General features: G+C 39.3%; 1 protein-coding gene across 3 annotated transcripts in view; it reads left to right on the top strand.

Moving 5' to 3' along the window:
- Positions 1-17,388, top strand: part of CA10 (carbonic anhydrase 10) — a 210,312-nt gene that overhangs the window by 64,312 nt on the left and 128,612 nt on the right. The window lies entirely within an intron of this gene.

Consider the following 17,388-nt stretch of genomic DNA (forward strand, 5'->3'; position numbering starts at 1 on the left):
AGCTGCCTTAATTTTATGTCTTGTTTTATATTAAGCCTAAGTCCAAAATGTTGACATCACCTGGTTCAGACTGAAAAGAAGCTTACTTAATTTTAAATCTATTCATTGTTCCCAGTTCCACCTGCTCCTGTACAGTGTCCTGAACAGTCATTGCCAAGTGCAGGATCTGTGGAATTTGTTTTCTAATGCACAATTTATTAGGATTTCTTTAAAATTTAGAGCTGGTAATGTAAAAGGGATAACGAGAACTAGGAAAAAAAGAATTTAAAAACTTTTGAGAAACTCTGGCATTTCAATTTAATTAAAATTAATTCAAGACAAAATACAGGGATGTGCATGCAGATTGAGAAGCTAAATGTATTTATGAGTTTCTACGCTTCCTTCTTGAGAATTTTCCCTGTGAGAGTGTTACTAAATGTTAGCCTCAGAGCATCCTGTCAGATACTGCTTAAATGTAAAGAATAACATTCAAATATCTTTTTAAGGGTATTTAGATAGCACAGCTGAGTTAGGAAACAGGTGAGTATGTAAGTATGAGAGCAGACAGAATTAGACAAGGTATCTGCATTCATCTATCCTCCAGGTAACACACCAAATCTTGCCTAACAGGCTGTTTGTTACAATCAAATTTTTATGAATCTTAAAGTACTACAAAAAGAATATTCAGCTTAAAAAATGAGTATCCTGCATATCTCAAGTTAAGTTGGATTTTTTTTATATACAGGCTAGCAAGTTGCAGGAATCATCCTAAATCTTGTATGTTACTTAAAAGCACATTGTGACACAAATCTAGTAGAAGTTCTTATCAGATCTCTGAAATGAAAATTATTTTCTCCTAGGTTTGGGTGTCCTCATTAGGTGATTTTCTCATTCGTTGAGTGTCCATTTGCTTTGCAATACCCAAGTGAATTTTCCCAGGGTCTAGGATTTAATGTCCAGCTGGTTTTGTGAGAGTGCAAATAAAATTTCTAGGAGCAGATTTGAGGAAAAGCACCTTCTACTCCATTATAGGGGGACCAACATGATTTTACCAGGAAGTGCAAATCATGAGTAGTTAGAAGTAGTAGATAGGTAATGCATGTGTTAAAGAGCCACCTCCAACAAACACATAATGAATAGTTCCCAGGAGGAAGATTGAGTCCATCAGAATGTGTTGGGTTTTTAATACTGTTGACACCTGTTTTAAATGTGAGCTTAGTGCATCTTCAGCCTATGGAGAGTAGCAGTTGCCTTAGAAGCAGTATGTTTGTTTTGACTGCAGAAAATGAGGTTCATCTGCTTAACAAATTAGAGAGTGTTTTCAGACTTCTAAGGAGTTACAAGAAGTGTTACCTGAGGGGAAACGATCTTAAAGAAACCTCACCAGGCTGCAAAAACTGTGCTTCCTACTTTTTCCAAGAAATTTATAGCACTGAAACCCTATAATCATTGGCAAGTTTGGAGATAGCCAGGCAGGTCCGTGATGACTGCTGTGGATTTGTACATTAGGTAGTCCATCTGAACTACTTCATCCAGACAACATTTCGTAAGAACTTTTGATTTAAAATTTATCACAAAAATCCTTCCACCAATGATGGCAGCAAGAACCGTCAGATGGTATCAGAGAAGAAATTCCCCAGAGGTTACAGTTTTTGGAGTTTTTTTGTCCTGCAAATTGTATATTTTTGATTGGTGTATTTTTTTTGAAGGAAAAGAAACTGAAAATAGGCACACAGCTGTATGAACAAAAATAGAGAGTCTTCCTCAGCCGCGTGTAAATATCCCCTCTTCCTAAAAGGATGTGTCCATTTCGATTTTAGATGCTACATAGCAAAAACAGGACATACATGAAACATGCCAACAAGTAGAAGTTAAAGGGGAAATTTCAGGGATTGTAAAAGACATCAATCATAAATCTGAAGACAGACATGGATTATTTAGTATCTTTTGGCAAGTGATGTGCATTCAGAATGTATCTGTAATTCATGGAAGCACTTAACTGTAAGCATGAATTGTACTTGAATAAAAATGTTTCAGCCAGAAAAGAAAATAACTTGATAACTATGACTTCTCTGAGGAAACGAAAGGTGAAAGGTACACACACACACAAACAGGAGGGAACCTCAAATAATCTAAACCTGGATATTTTCACACCCAAAAAAATTTAAAAGGCACCCATTTTGAATCACCAAGATTCAAACTGTTTTCTGCAAGACCAGATAATTTACTGTTGTTAGCTGCTACTTTCTTGTTAGGGAATATTCAGTGCTCAAATTGTTTCCTTTTGAAGCTGTTAAGATTTTCAAACTTAGGATGTGTTGCCACTGAAAACATCACACTGAGGTTTCAAAAGAGTGATTACTGCTAAAAATCACAATCATAGCAAATTGATGGAATAAAAAGAACACCAGGCATTGTTATGGTTCTGAAATACCTCATATGCAAAAATAGCATAACGTATTACTTCACATCCTAAAACTGAGTAGCAAATCACTGGGCCAGGTCCCAAGAAATGATGTATAGAGACCATTTTCTTATTAAATTGGCCACAGTTAATGGTACAGAAAATAAATTAATACTTCTCTTGTACATTAGGTAGTAGGCTGGTTATAAGTGGTCCAGGAATTGTCATTATATTGCTCTGCTGGTTTCCTTTGGCAGCATAATAGATATATCCGTTACCCTAGCTGACAACAGCTAATAGCGCAGAACAAAGAAAAAGCATCACTATTGATGGAGGTGAAGCTTCCAGTGACAATTGCCTAACTGGGAGACTCAGACTCTGCCCTGTTTCTCTTGCACCACTACTAAATAAGCAAGGTAATTCTGGGTAGTACAGTTAAGACTTTAGGACAGTGTTGCTAACACTAGCCATGAGAATTTTTTTTGTTGTTTTGCTAACGTCTTTTGATTCATGTTCAACTCTTTACTTAGAAAATATTTCTGAAATAAGCACTTTCCATTTTCCTTCAATATATTCAGTCTTTTCTGTTAAAGAAGAAAGGCACGCAGACTGTAGTAAGTTTAGCCACTGCATATAGCTTATAGTTGGTAAACCACTGTAGCTCTCCTGCTAAAAGAATTTTTATTTTAACATGTACCGCTACAGTTCAGCAAAATTTCTACAGCTGTTTTAAAAGCACAGTAGAATGATTTTTTGTTTATTCTTGAAATACTTTTATTAAAGCTCAGATAGAAAAATCATTACATTATTGCTGTGAGATCAAGACAGAAAGCTTTTCTTAAAAGAAAAAAAAGGAAGCAACAACTCTTATTTGTCCCATCAAGGCTCAAGAAATCACTCCATTTCCTGTCTCCCTAAGACAGTGCAGAAACCTGGTGATGCAAACCAGGAAAAAATACAGTTTTGAAGTTTTGATTATCAGCCTGGTGTTACTTTTCTTTATTTGGTCAGGTCATACTGGAAAAACGAGAGTAAACTTCATCCGTAGCAAGTGGGTATTTGTACAGGGCAGTTGTAATTTGGCTTATGATTACTGACTAACTTCGGTAGCTTTGCATTAAAGGAAGTTTAAACAGAAGCAAGAACACTAAAGATAGCTAATCTGTACTTACTAAGCCTTCTGGGTACTACTACTACTAGAAGTGGGTAAGTAATACTAAAGCACATTGCCATATACCTAAAACACATGAGGCCATTATAGGAAAATAAGCATGATGGTCATGAATAACACAGTTTGTGTTCACTTTTTCACTGAGAGTGCAAACTGAGATCATGTCAACTAACACTAAACTTATTCAGATCAGCTACTACAATTTGTGTTTAACAAGGAGTACTTTATTTTTTTGATGGTGTTAAGCACAGACTGGTGCACCGATGGAAGATACTGACCAATGTATGGAACCAGCCTGGTACAGTTCTAAATGACCTTTTGACAGGTACAGTTGCTATGTTGGGTCAGAGAGTATTTACTTTAGTATGTTCATTCAACTAATTAAATTAAAACTGAAAAATCAAGTGGGAACTTAAGTGAGAAGATTTTTTTTCTTTGTAAAACAATTAGCTAGGAAAGGTTAAGAGCTGGTAGTTCCAAAGCCTAAGGAATTACGATTAACTAGCTGAGTTAATCCTGTTTCCAGGATTGCTCTGTTAGTATTTTGATTTCTGAAAATACGAGGAAGCCTGTGACGCAGAGGTCAACTTAAACTACTATTTTCAGTGATTGTGAGACTACAGATTTTGCCTCTAGGCAATGTTTTTTTGGATTGCCTGGTGTATTTGATAATTATATTCGTAATAAATTTGAGAGTTGATTTAGAGCTTGGATCCATAGGAAGGTACCTTTTAGTCATCTTTGCAGCCTTTTCCATGTGCATGGCCGTAAATTTTCTACTCTGTCTGGATGTAACCATTCAACGCTTTTCTTCCTAAGCCTCTTTTTCTCAAGCAAGGTGTGATTTTATTCTGCTGCTGCTAGAAAGACCATCAAATGCCGTACCCACAGGCTGAAATTATTCAGAAAATAAGACTTATTCGGTTCTGTGTGAAGGTCACAAGTAATAAAGCCTCCAAGGCACTATCTTCCAGTGAATCTTTGCTGCCAAAAAGGCAACATACATTATCTTTTACACAACTCCCTTGGAAGCAATTGATGCTCATTCCTTCTGAGCTGTTACAATCTCTGGCAGAGAGAAACAGGCTGTCAGGGGTGTTCTAGAGCTATGGGCCCTCTGTTCTCCCCATGATACGCTGGGAAGTAGATGATGGTCTTTGTGCCTGTGCAAGGTTTTACAGTTCTGCGTTCTGTGCACTGCACCTCTGAGTAGTCCCTGCACTGCTTTTCTAAATGTATTGGGTGTTGCTATGATGCTCTTCAAGGTGTAACAGTTACTTTGCAGATTGGATGGCACTCATGCACTGCTGTATTTCTCCCATAGTGTGCTTGCTGCTGACATTTTTCACAAGCTGAATTAAGTCATTATGAGCCACAGAAAGAAAACGTCACATGGTTATTGCCTTACAGACTTATGCCACCTGTCAGCACTGGTCAGATAAGCAGCATTTTTTGTAGTGCCCTGTGATTGACATGAGCATGGGAGATGCATACGCACCCATACCATAAGAAAACAGCTAAGAAAGGGTTCTGGAAAGATTACTGCTATGCTAAACTGCTTTTCAGTCATTGCTTGTGGTTGCTAGTTGGAAAGAATAGAGGGTTCTCCTTGCACTGGCTATTTGATCTGACCATGAGCACACACCTGACATTCAGAACTCAGTTACTGCTGTTGGCTTTCTACGTCAAGGCACTGCTCTTCCATTTCCATGCACTGATGACAGCAGAGCAGCACATCTCCAAATCCTATCTTGCATCAAGAGGGAGCATCCGCTCCTTGCCCATTACTTGGGCCTATCCTTGTTGATGCATTCAGAGCAAATTTGATCCTACAATTCAATTGTTAGACTGAATTGAGTGTTTGCCTGCAGTCAGAAGCTTCCGGAGCAGTTTGGAGGGGGTTCTCTCTGTGTCTTTACATGTATGTGTTAACAGTGAGATCAGGCATGATCAGATTAGGAACAGCAACAGCAGTATATCAGTCACACAAGAGTATGACAGTGTCACCCTACAACACCGAGAGAAGACAGTTCCTTTCCCTGCCCTTTTCAGAGTATCCATACTGCTCTGGCACTTTGGCTTATGCTAACAGTCTCCTTGAGCTGTTTTCAAGTAATCACTGAACAGCCTGTCCTGCAGGTCTGCTTTCTGACCTGATGCTCAGTTCTGTAACTACTGGTCTCCTGACAGCACAGCCTCCATCCTCATCCCTCACCGGCTCCTTGTTTGTGTAATCCCAGGCCTGTTCTCCCCATCCATCCAAAGAGCCACTTACAAGGAGATCGAAGACACTGAGCTCAGGGGAGGCACTGATCAGGTACTGCCCGTTTCAGATCCCTGGCACCGCATGCCAACCCTTTAAGAACAAATGATCGGCCCTCTGGTGGCTAATTTGAAATGGAATAATTATGACAATACCTTGACAGGGTTTAACTTGCCACTCTACTAATATATTGTGGCACTTGACAAGGCCTTTTCTTAAATAAATTCAAGCATTAAGAAAACTCATGCATGTCTTGGTCTCCCATGCTTTGATTTCTTGGCTCCAAAGACCTAGTAGCTGTAATGTAACTAAATAAGAAACATACAGGTTTAGCTATTTTTTGCAGAGAGTAGATTTAAAATTTAGACAGTGAAAGGAAAGGAGTAGAGCTCACAATCTGTATTCTGTGTTAAGTTCAACATAAATTTCAGCCCCTACAGGCTGAATCTGTAGCTGCTGAACTTTGCAGGCTATCTTATTTCATAAAGTATGTAGAAGGGCAGTGGATCGATCAGTGTGCACCCTGCCTCTGCCCCACGCTGCCTCCACACTCCCTGCTGCCCCTCTCTGCCCTGCTTCGTCGAGTCCTCTCCATATGTATTCCCCAGCCCAGCATCCAGTCTCCTCCCTTTCTCCATTCCCAGGCAATGCCCAAGAATTTGCTTCCTTTATTCCCTCTCTTCTGTTTTTGGGGGGAATTGGAAGGGTTTGGGTTTTGTTTGTTTGTTTACGTAAAAACCAGCTTGAGAACCTTCCCAGCCAGCCTGTCTGTTGGGAGTGCTGCAGAGCATTTATCTGTATTTGACTGCAAATACAGATACCTCAGCAAATGAGAAAACACTTACCGGTACCATTAAATACACGTTTAGGTGAGTATTTAAGGACCTTCACAACCTTCTGAAAACCAACAGATTTGCAAAATGTTTCCTTACTGACAGCAGAACTCAACAGTTTCATGTGCTCTATCACTGTCCAAAAGCAGCCTCAGCCAGACCAGCAAGGTTGATTGGAAGTTCAGATTCACAGCAGAATTCAAAACTGAAAGCATTAATGGACTGAGAGGTTTGAAATAAGACCTTGCCATTAAAAAAATTGCAGCATATTTGAGCAACACATGGCAATTAAGCCAGTGGTAGAGGAGTTCCTAATAATGGCAGTTTCATAAAGGATATTAAAACATAAAACTTGGAGTAATAGGTATGCAAACACTTCAGGAAGCATGTAGTTTGCCTTGCATTTGCTACAAAAGCTCGTAGGACCATGGACAAAGCCACTTGAGAAGCTCTAACAAGCAGAAGCAGGTTGGAAAGGGATGAGGTGTATAACAAATGGCAGGAGAGCCATCTCCTGTTATGTTTTAGCCACTTGAAGAGGAATAATTTTGTTTCTTCTCTAGTTTGCTGGAGATTTACAGATAGTCTTGCACCAGTGCAGTTTGTTTCCTCTTTAACAAGCTATTCAGTATATGTTGTTTGTACAAGATTTTTCTGGACTAGACACCACACTGATAGAATTTTCAGATTTTAAGTGGCCCAGTTTTTCAAGAAAAAGTGAATCCTTTCTTCTCTTATTTTCACCCAGCTCCACAGAATTCAGAGAATGCATTCAGCATTTCTGAAAATTAGGCCAATAATGATCAGCCTTACACTGATTATACTAGTTACCACCTGACATTCAGCTGGTTGTTGATGCAGGAATTTGTTGGGTAGAAATCTGTTGTTCCTATGCAGTGTATTTGTTCCACAGTGTGCACACAGAATACAGAAATCTGATAATGTGGCATGAACTAAAAGAATACCCTCACACTCAGCTATCCCCTTACATCTCAGGCAGCAATTACTGTGTAAAGAGTTTGTCAAACATTGTAGAGGCCAGTGAGATAAACACTTATTTAGGAGAAAGGGAAAAGACAGCAAGTGAGACTCCACTAGAAGATCCTTCGTTATTGGGACTCTCACGCAACCAAGTTCATCCTGAGCCAGAGGGCCTGCTAAGCCTTTTCTGCTTCTGCCTGTTGCACACACAGGGTAGCAGAAACATCCCAGGAGTATTTCAAATCAATCATGCTGTACAAGAAAGCTAGATTCTCCCTAAACATGCAGGTTTTCCTACATAGTGAAGAAGCTGGCTTCTGTGCCCAGCTGCAGCCTATCTGCAGAGTCTGTGCCACGTGCCATGTGTACATCATGTTATCGCAGAAGCAGTTAGGATCTTCCTCAACAGAAATACCAGATATTCAGAGTGTAACTGCTGTTAGAAAAAGCAGTAGATCACTCCATGAAAGATCAGTCACTGGACAGCAATTAGCTGAATAGTTTGACGTAGCAGCTGAGGAGAGGCCATCGTTTCTTTCCATTCCAAAATGTTTTGTAGTAACGCATCAGTTCAGAGTTGTGGTTTGGCAGCACCGTGTTTGACTTCTGAGAGATCAGTATTGCCCAGACAGCTTTTCTTCTAGCCTGTAAGTGCATCTAGTCAGCTGTCCTAAGGACTTCTAGCCTTTCCAAGAACAATCAAACTTACAGGGGTTTGGTTATCTTTCTGTGGAAGCAGCATCCCTGGGCAAGGCCAGAGCCCTGTGGAATGGGGTCAGAGAAATCTGATTACTCTAGAAAATACCAGAGCACAGAACAGAAGTGTTTCTGTCTTGAACTGTCACTGCAGATATGAACTGCAGCACTCAGTAGTGAACTCCGCGCTTGCTCCTCACTTGTCTTTGCAAGTCAGCAGGGCCAGGACATTTCTGCATTACTTGCTGTCATTAGCTGTAAGAGTCTTGTGGGAAACCAAAGCAGTACATAGCTTCAAGTAATTCTCAAGAGGCACCTGTCACAGCAGACACAAATGTTTTGGAGAATGGGACTGGTTAACCCTTACTGGATACTCCTTACACATAGCCCTTATGCCTCAGTGCCTGCCTTCTCCAAACTGAATCCCTTAGTGCCCCGTACCTTCAGACTGTGATGTTCATTATATTCCACCTAATGAAGGAAGTGCTAACAGACAGAGACACCAAATTTGGCAAGAAATAGTTAGATTCCAACTTACTGCCTGAGGGTTATGTTTGGTTTAGTAACAGTATGCTGTGAGGCACTGGAATATCCAGAAAGAGCTCTTTTGGTAGAAAAAAATATGCTGTCTTCTGTAATTTTTTAATATTCCTTCTTTCATTTATGTTTCTCAGCAAAAGGATGACATTAAAATAAAGCTGAATCTAGAGAACAGACCTCAAGTTATCTTCTAGATAAGCAGTCTTTCCCCTTTCCCTAAACCAATACATTCCAAATTACTTTTCTCTGAACAACTTTCTCCTCTGTTCCAATTCCATCTGTGTGAAGCTTTCTTCGCTTTTCTTCTGGATCTTCTTTAAAACCGTAGATCTCACTCATCCTGCCTCAGAACAGTCCCTCATTTAAATAGTAACAGCCAAAGTCCCCAGTTTTACAGCGTGAACCACAGCACAAACAGAAAAAGGAAAGATTAAGAAACATGAAGAGGAAGGGTTACTTTTAGAGATCATACAATAGCTCAAAACCTGGGTTTCCTGCATTTCAGTGTGAAGCCCTATTTAAAGGGCAGAAAGACCATTGCAGCTTTTTTGCATTTAATCTTTTTCCCTTTCAGCCTACATTTAAATCCAGGGAAGTTCTCCCTTTTTTCCACCCCCCAAATTACAATGAGTGTCAAGCAAACTTGCTCAGCTGCGATTGCCACCTTGTTCTGTGCCTGCTTCAAGGAGAATCTGTTGAACCCTGGCAGTGATTGATGACTGAAGGACTGACCAGACTTGATTAGAAACTGCCAGCTGAGTGGCAAGTAATTGATGCAGCTAGTTAGTCATACAAGCATCCCAGGCACTGGCAGACATAATAAGGGAGCCCAATGCTTGACTGAACAGCAAACACTGGCACCGATCCAGTCCACATGTATGCTCAGTGCCTTGTGTTGAGAACAGAGGGAAAGGGTGTTGCCTTCCTCCCGTCTTTCATTTTTTGCTCTTTTACCAAGGATTCCTTTTACCCAAGACTGACATTCTAATGAGCAACTTGTGCCAACTCCGCTAAGCATCCTGGTTTCTTTTTAATCTTTAAACCAAACTGTCCTTGAATCCGTTTGCATTTCTATTTCTTGATGTAGTTATACTAAACCTTTCAGCAGCGGGAACTTCACTAACATTACACAGTTTTCCCCAAGACTGTACATCCTTTTGATTGGAGAGAAGGAGAAGTACGTTGTATTTTCAGAATAGTAGTAACAGTGGTCCTAGAAGTTTGTTACTGAGGTTGCTTAGTTTTGGTCCTGGATATACCTCTGCCTATAGATACACACCACTTACTACTCCCACCATATAAATAATGCAAAAAGAAGAGATAATACAAAAAGCATCTTTAAGTGCCTTTTAAGCAGCTGGTGTATATTTTTGGGAAACCTCAAAGTAGTATTTGATTGGATAGTTTTAACATATGTGTTGACTCACCATAGTGTGGCAGAGAAAACAATCTGGTCCCATAGTGTTGTAACTGCCCTTTACCATAAGATTCACATAATTTATAAAAGTGGATTAGTCTGGTTTAATCAATGTAATGAAAGAAGCGGTAGTGTTTTCTACACTGGTATCCCAAACATGCAGATGGAAATAAGTAAAAGCTTTGCAAGGTTAGAAGTCACTAATGGTGATTACTAAATACTTTTTTTGCAGGTAATACTCTTAATCGAAGAAAACATTTAGTTAGGCAGAAATAGGCAGCTATAATTTAAAAGGCAACTTGAAGAGGCTATTGCAGGATGTCTCTATTAAAAGCACAGCAGAAAATTAACCCCTTTTAAAAGCAAGTATCTTCCCAGAATCTTAAATCCTCATTTCCCCCTTCCAGTTTTCTGTTCTCTCTCATTTAGCCAGTGCGGTTGTTGAACCTTTCCTGTCATTGAGACTCCTTCATGCAGAGGTAAGAAGACATTTGAACAGACCGGCATGAAATATGATGCTGTTCGAGTGCTTCAAAATTTTCATTTTTTGGATATGTTTCAAGATTTATTGATGAAAAAATTTAATATTTTTTTACCATCTTTTGAATAATGGTAATGCTGTCTTACTCTTGAGGATATATTTCAGCTATCAACTTTCGGGTTCTTAAAAAGAAAACAGAATACTCTCAGTTCGCAAATTTGAAACCATTGTGGTACTGTCTAATGTTACTGCAGTCTGGAGATTTCTGTGACCAATTACTTACATGAATGCCATTCTATACTCTGTCATTTCTTTGGTGTCCCTGATTTATCTCTCAAAGCCTTTATGACTTTACGTTTGGCTTTTATGTAGAAGCAGAGCAGGTCATGTGGTTATCCAGAGGCATTAGTATGGTAATTTTCTTCGAGTAGGTGGAAATAATTAATGGACTGCTTTATTGATGTACATAGATAGCTGATTCTCTCTGTGGTTTCAATTCCCAGCTTCAATAAAGTAGCTTGAGATTTTATCTGAGGGACCAGTAATTACACAGGGCAAGAATAATTGCTGCACAAATACACTCTGTATTTTATGCTATTGCCAGGGCTGATGTTAAAGCTTAAATATATAAACAACGATCTGCTGCATAAATAAATTGACTCCTTTTATTTAAACTCATGAACTCTAACTTAAATTAAGAAAATCTGTGCTTTTGAAAGTTGAGCGAACTTCAAAGAGGAAGTTGCAGTCTTAGAGCAGTGCAACACAAATAACTTTACTTGGCTAGACTCCATCCCCTGTTACTGACAGTGACCAGCAGCAGATACCTTGGGAAAAATAAGCACCTATTAAAATAAGCACCATAAAAACTGGATCAGATTTGATACTGTTTTATCTCTCCGAGACTGATGCCGATTTTAAGTAAGGATTCTGGCAATTCAAGTCACTGTGTATTCATCCTAGAGTTCTGACTGACACCAATGAATTTTTTCATTTTATCAATTTATACTGAAAGTAATTTTTCTGATGCTTGCTTTTGAGACAGTTTCTCAGATTCATTCCCCAAAAGAAGCTCCTGTGTGGGAACATCCCTAGGCACCTTTGTAAGCAATAAGGAAAAGAACTTGCTGCTACATAATCTTTCATGTGCTCCTTTTACAACTTGATCATCAGCTGGCCCTACAGACTCAGGCAGGATCCTTGCCTCTCATACACTTGAAAGAAGTTATTAGTGGCTTTTATGCCTTCAGAAAATCGGTCTTCAGCATCTTCTTTTGGCTTGACTTAATTTTATATTTTACTTGTCAGAGTTTATAATCTTTTTCAGTTTTCTTATTTGGACAGCATTTTTTGAGGGATGCTCTCTTACTTATAGCCACCCCCTTTATTTTTCTGTTGAAGCTTGCTGGCTTCTTAGCCCTATTTAAGCAAAGGCTCAGAATAAACATGTAACACCTTAAACACTAAGTATTATAAACTTTGTTTATAATCTGGCAGTTCCAGTGTCCATTTCACCATTCAGGAGTTGAACAAAAATCAACTGTGAATGCTTTTCATATAAAAGATGCTTAACTCAGTGTAGCATGATACCCATTATACAAAGCGTTGCTTCCATAGTTACTCCTAAACCAGAGTCCCTGCATTGCTCAGACCTAAAACAGAGGTTGTTACCAGAGCGAAAGGTTTGTATAGCTAACACTATTTTAATGTCCTACTTACTCCGAGTGCCCAGTGTAAGCAGCATGATCATCAGATCAGCAAGACACAAGATAGACAGGAAGACAGTCTCCATTTGTACCTAGTTCTGAGGATGACAGCTTTTATAACATGCTTTTCTCCCAAACACCTTACTCTTTGATTTGCTGCTATACTATCTCATCTACTTACATGAGACAACACAAGGAACATAACAGAAATTCTGCTGTGATTTTCCCTGAACTTGGAAGCCATACTGAGAAATATGGGGATATTTCCTGGATATTACCAAACTTCCCAGTGACAGAAATCATTTGCCTACCATGCATGAAACCTGCCTGCCTTTTGCTTTTGTTCCCAAAGCAGTAATAAATCATGCGTGTTGCTAAGGTTAAACACTTCATAAAAGTTAGCTTAACAGAAGTAAGCTGTGAGTTGAGGATGAGAGAACCTAAGAAGGTATTGCAAAAGTATGAGCAGGAGGATAGAACAGGGAGAGGGGGAAACTTAGGATTCTTTGAAAACGTGAAAACCACCTAAGAATGTCTCCTGCAGTGATTCATCATTGCAAAAAGCAGAAATTGGAGCCTTAAATAAAGAGAAAAGCAGGGAGAGGGACAGGATTTTTTTTAAAATAAATTCTCATGTTTTATGGCTTAGAAAAAAATTATTTTGGTGTAGAAGCCTTGCAAAGCCACTCTGCAATTACAGGCACATTTCCAAGTGAATGCAAGTATCTTTAAGTCGTCCCTAGACTGGCAAGTTGATCACTAAGGGGGTTACCCTTCACCAGGTGGGGCACTGCCTTCTGGTCTTTCTCAGTCATTTTGGAATGGAGAACACAGCCCTGAACGTAGCAGCCAGGCACAGCCCAGGGCAGCTTTGCTACAGGACCAGCCCCAGGAGCGCTCTGCACGCAGAGCCAGATGTGCTGGGAAGCACAGAGCCACCCCACCCCACGTAATGCAGCTGTTCTCAAATAGACCAAACTGTTTCGGTCACTGCATCACAGGGACTCACAAGGATTCAGAAAATGCCTTGGAGAAATTCTAGCAACAAACTTTTTATGACTTTGCCAAGAACAAGACGCAGAAACAGAGCATGGGGTAGAACCCTGAGAACCATTTTTATAAATCAGCCCTTGACAACCAGACAGGTGATTAGGAGACACCGCTTAACTGTCCGCAACCCTTCCATGACCTAAACCTTTGAGTCCAGCATATTTTTTCTCCCTAAGATCAAGTAATGAAGATGTTATAACTTTATGTATATATTTATATATAGCCTAAGAAAAGCCCTAATTTTATCTAATTTTATAGAAAATAACTACTGCCTCCTCTCACAACATGGATGCAGACTGTTACACGTCCATCAACACCCACTGTAGACAGCACCATTATGCTTATCTGCGAGTTTGCTGTACCTACAGAAGGGCATCTTACGGGACAGTGTTCACTCATTGCTTTTCTCTGGAGAGGGGAGGCTTGTATTTTTTACACAAATCCTGGGTACTTATCGCTAGGACAATAGCATTCAATCCTTGCTTTATTGTTCTAGCTGCTATTATTTCACTGTTGTTATGCATAGGTTTGGTAAAAGCCATCAGAATCCCTCATTCTATTGTGTCATGCTGATACTAGAGCACCTTCATATACCTCAATATAAATTCTTCCCAGTAAATTGAAAGAAAGAACAGCTGCAATAAGATACAGGCTGAATAAGGATGTCAGAGGTGTTTGCGTAGGTATAAAATATAAGTAATCCCCCTCACCACATAACACAAATGCAAAAAAAAAATCTGTTGTCCATAGCATGCCAACATACAGAGGAAAAACTCTGAATTTATTCAATTGTATTTCTGAGAATGTTGAAGGCATAACACTGATGAGACAAAAACTTATCACCTTATGTCTATGTAACATATTTGCAAGAAATCAGCTCTCAGGTGGTATAAATTTAGGGAAATGAAGGCAGAGGTGACATGATCAGTATACAGAAACTTTTGGCAGAATAGCCAGTAGCTAGAGAACCTTGTTAAATGAGATTGTAAACTAGTATGTGGGCTGCATGCGAACTAGCTTGTAAGAGTAGCTCCTGTAGCGGGCAGGAGCCAGGCTGCCATCTAAAATGCTTCAGGGGTCCGCACACAGAGGTACAGCGTGTTCCCACTCATTCATGACTAGATTTTTATGGAAAGACAACATAATGGTGAAGGAGATACTGTTTCGTTAATGACTTAACCCCTAATAGAAGCTTGTCTGTTAGCTAAGCTGGAATAATAGAACAGTGAACATTTCCGTATGTTTTCCTAGACTCATACACTAATTTCTTTAGACTCAACAGTTAATTCAGTTTTTAATTTAAGCTTTGGTTTCCTACATGAAGCCTCCTTGGACTTTTTCCATTACAGTTCTGAATACTTCCGTATTACTTTGAGCACCTAAGCAGTACTAATTACTTTAATTAGATGTAATCAGACATTAATATTGCATAATAACCCCATCCACTAGTTAACTTAGGTGTGCAGTTTTAGGTCAGTCATCCTTAACCAACCTTCAGCTGAAGCATAAGCAAAGTAATTCTGATCACTGGGGTGAGTTTACAATTCCTGCAGTTTCTTTTTGCCGAATCCTACCTAACAGCTAGCAGCAAGCACTTATTAGAGATTCTCAAGCAGAAGCTTCCTAAGCGTTTAGAAAGGAAATGATTGCATCAGACTTACATGTTTGGGTGACAAGTGTAACCTTTGCAGCTCAGCATCACCATACTGGAGCTCCACCTTCCTGACTTTTCAGCGATAGGCTGGTGTGACGGGTATTGCATAGAATGGACTGTTTCCTTGTCAAAAACAGAAATAACATTATAAAACATTGTCTCATAGCAGTTCTTTTCCACTTCAGCTTTTCTGGAACAATCCCAGTTACAGCATAAATTCTTTAAGTAATGTGAAGTCAAAAATAATGGACTGACCTGTTTAGCTTGCCATTTTATTGCACTTACTGTGTCTAGTTTCTTTACTTATTTTTCTAAAAGCTTGCTGAGGAAGACCAAGAGTATTTCTGCCCAGAAGACTTTTTTAGTAATACTAGTAGCCATTCAAGCAACAGATTTCCCTTCTAATATTTTCCCTCTTGAACTTACAGCTCTACAGTTTCATCACTAATTTATTTTTTAAGAACAACAACACAGGGGGATTTATCAAGAGAACCAGGCTATCTCAATTAACTTAAACTATTTCAGGTCTCTGCATAAATAGGAATTCCCTTTCTGACAAAAACTGAAGTGAAATCCTGTGGTATTTCTCTTGTGGAAAGAGCACAAATAATTAAGTGTGCTCCATTTTATTTTGGATTGCAGTACATATGTTTTATTCAATTTCAAAGCATTAATGCTATCATTTAGCAGACTCTGGGAACTTCTGTAGTCTTGTTAGTCTCCAGTGGAAGCAGGAATTGACTGGTAGGGTAAACAGAGGAGCCAAATAAATTTTTAAGGCTACTGCCTACTCATTTTCTGATCACACAAAGCTTTGCTTATTTTAGAGGCTTTCCATCTGACCTTCTGTGGAGTGGTTGCACACAGGGTTTATTACACAAAGGAAAGCTTAATGACATAATTTGATGGGGGCGTCTGCAATTCTAGCTATTTTGGGTGCTGTTCCCTGGTCTTTGCTTTCCCAGAGCCATAGAGTAGAGCATTACACCATCATCCCTCCTTAAGTATTTCATGCAGGACATACTAAGAGCAGTTTTGGACTTTGCATGTGATCTGATTTGATTGTCTGTCAGGTGCTAAGAAAGATACGTCATTAGTGAAATTAAGGTATTAGTAATGCATGTTCACTTCAAAACTATATGCAAGGAAACTTTAAACTTTGCTAGCTGTAACATGCCAGCTATGGCTGAACCACTTGAATCCCTTCAGAGCTGTTTGAGTTCACCTGCACATGCACAGACAGGCTGGCACAAAGAAAGAAGCTTCAGCTGAAAACTGAGTTTTCAGATATTTTGTAATAAAGGTAACTTCTGTGGAGAATAGCTGAGGAATTACTGGAATAGACAGATATTCAACAACCGCAAATCATTTTCCATCACTTCTGTGTAGACACTCATACAGAAGTTTTGCTGTACAAGCAATAGCTTAAGAAAAGCCCTAGTTTTATACAAAAGTTACAGGAAGCTATATGTTAACTCAACCAAAGTTTTACACCTAAGCATACTCAAACTTTGAGGGCAAAAAGAACTGAGCTGTTCTGCAGAACATGATAGGAAAACACTTACCAAGACGAGCCATTTTCCTAAGACTGCCCTACTCAAAAGATACTTTCTGTCTGTCTGTCTCCCCTCCAAGGAATATCTTCCCAGCAGGTTAAGTCTACTACAAACATGAGGTTCAAACTCTGCCAAACCTCTGTGTAGCTCCCACTAGAGTAGCCAAAACAAAAAAAAAAAACCACCCAAAAAAACCAAACCAACAAACAGAAGTAAGCATGCAAAATCCTGCACACAACTAGCTAACAGCAACCAAAAAGCTTTTTATAAGCAGCTGGGGAGTTGTTTTAACTCCACCCTCTGGGCAAATCACCTGTGCTCCTGCCACAAGAGCTCAGCCACGTGTTCCTTCCCCCAGTCTGGCTGTGTGGAATTTGCTCCACACAGTTTGTAGTTTAGAAGAATGGTTTGAGGCTCCAAAGTTATGAAAACTTTTAACAACATGTAAAAAGAAAAAAAATAAAGCCAAAAAAGGCATCAATATTAGCATCTGTGAAATTTCCACCTGCTACGTAAAACTGCAGAATAATTCTGATAAAGTCAAAGTTGCCTTATGTACTTTAGACAGGGACAAAGTATGCACAAGAAATCTAAATGTGTCTTTCCCGTATCTTGTTAGTTGCTCTTTACTAATTTAGTCAGAAATTTTTTCAGCAC

Source organism: Falco rusticolus, chromosome 1, assembly GCF_015220075.1.
Source record: "Falco rusticolus isolate bFalRus1 chromosome 1, bFalRus1.pri, whole genome shotgun sequence".
Taxonomy (NCBI): domain Eukaryota; kingdom Metazoa; phylum Chordata; class Aves; order Falconiformes; family Falconidae; genus Falco; species Falco rusticolus.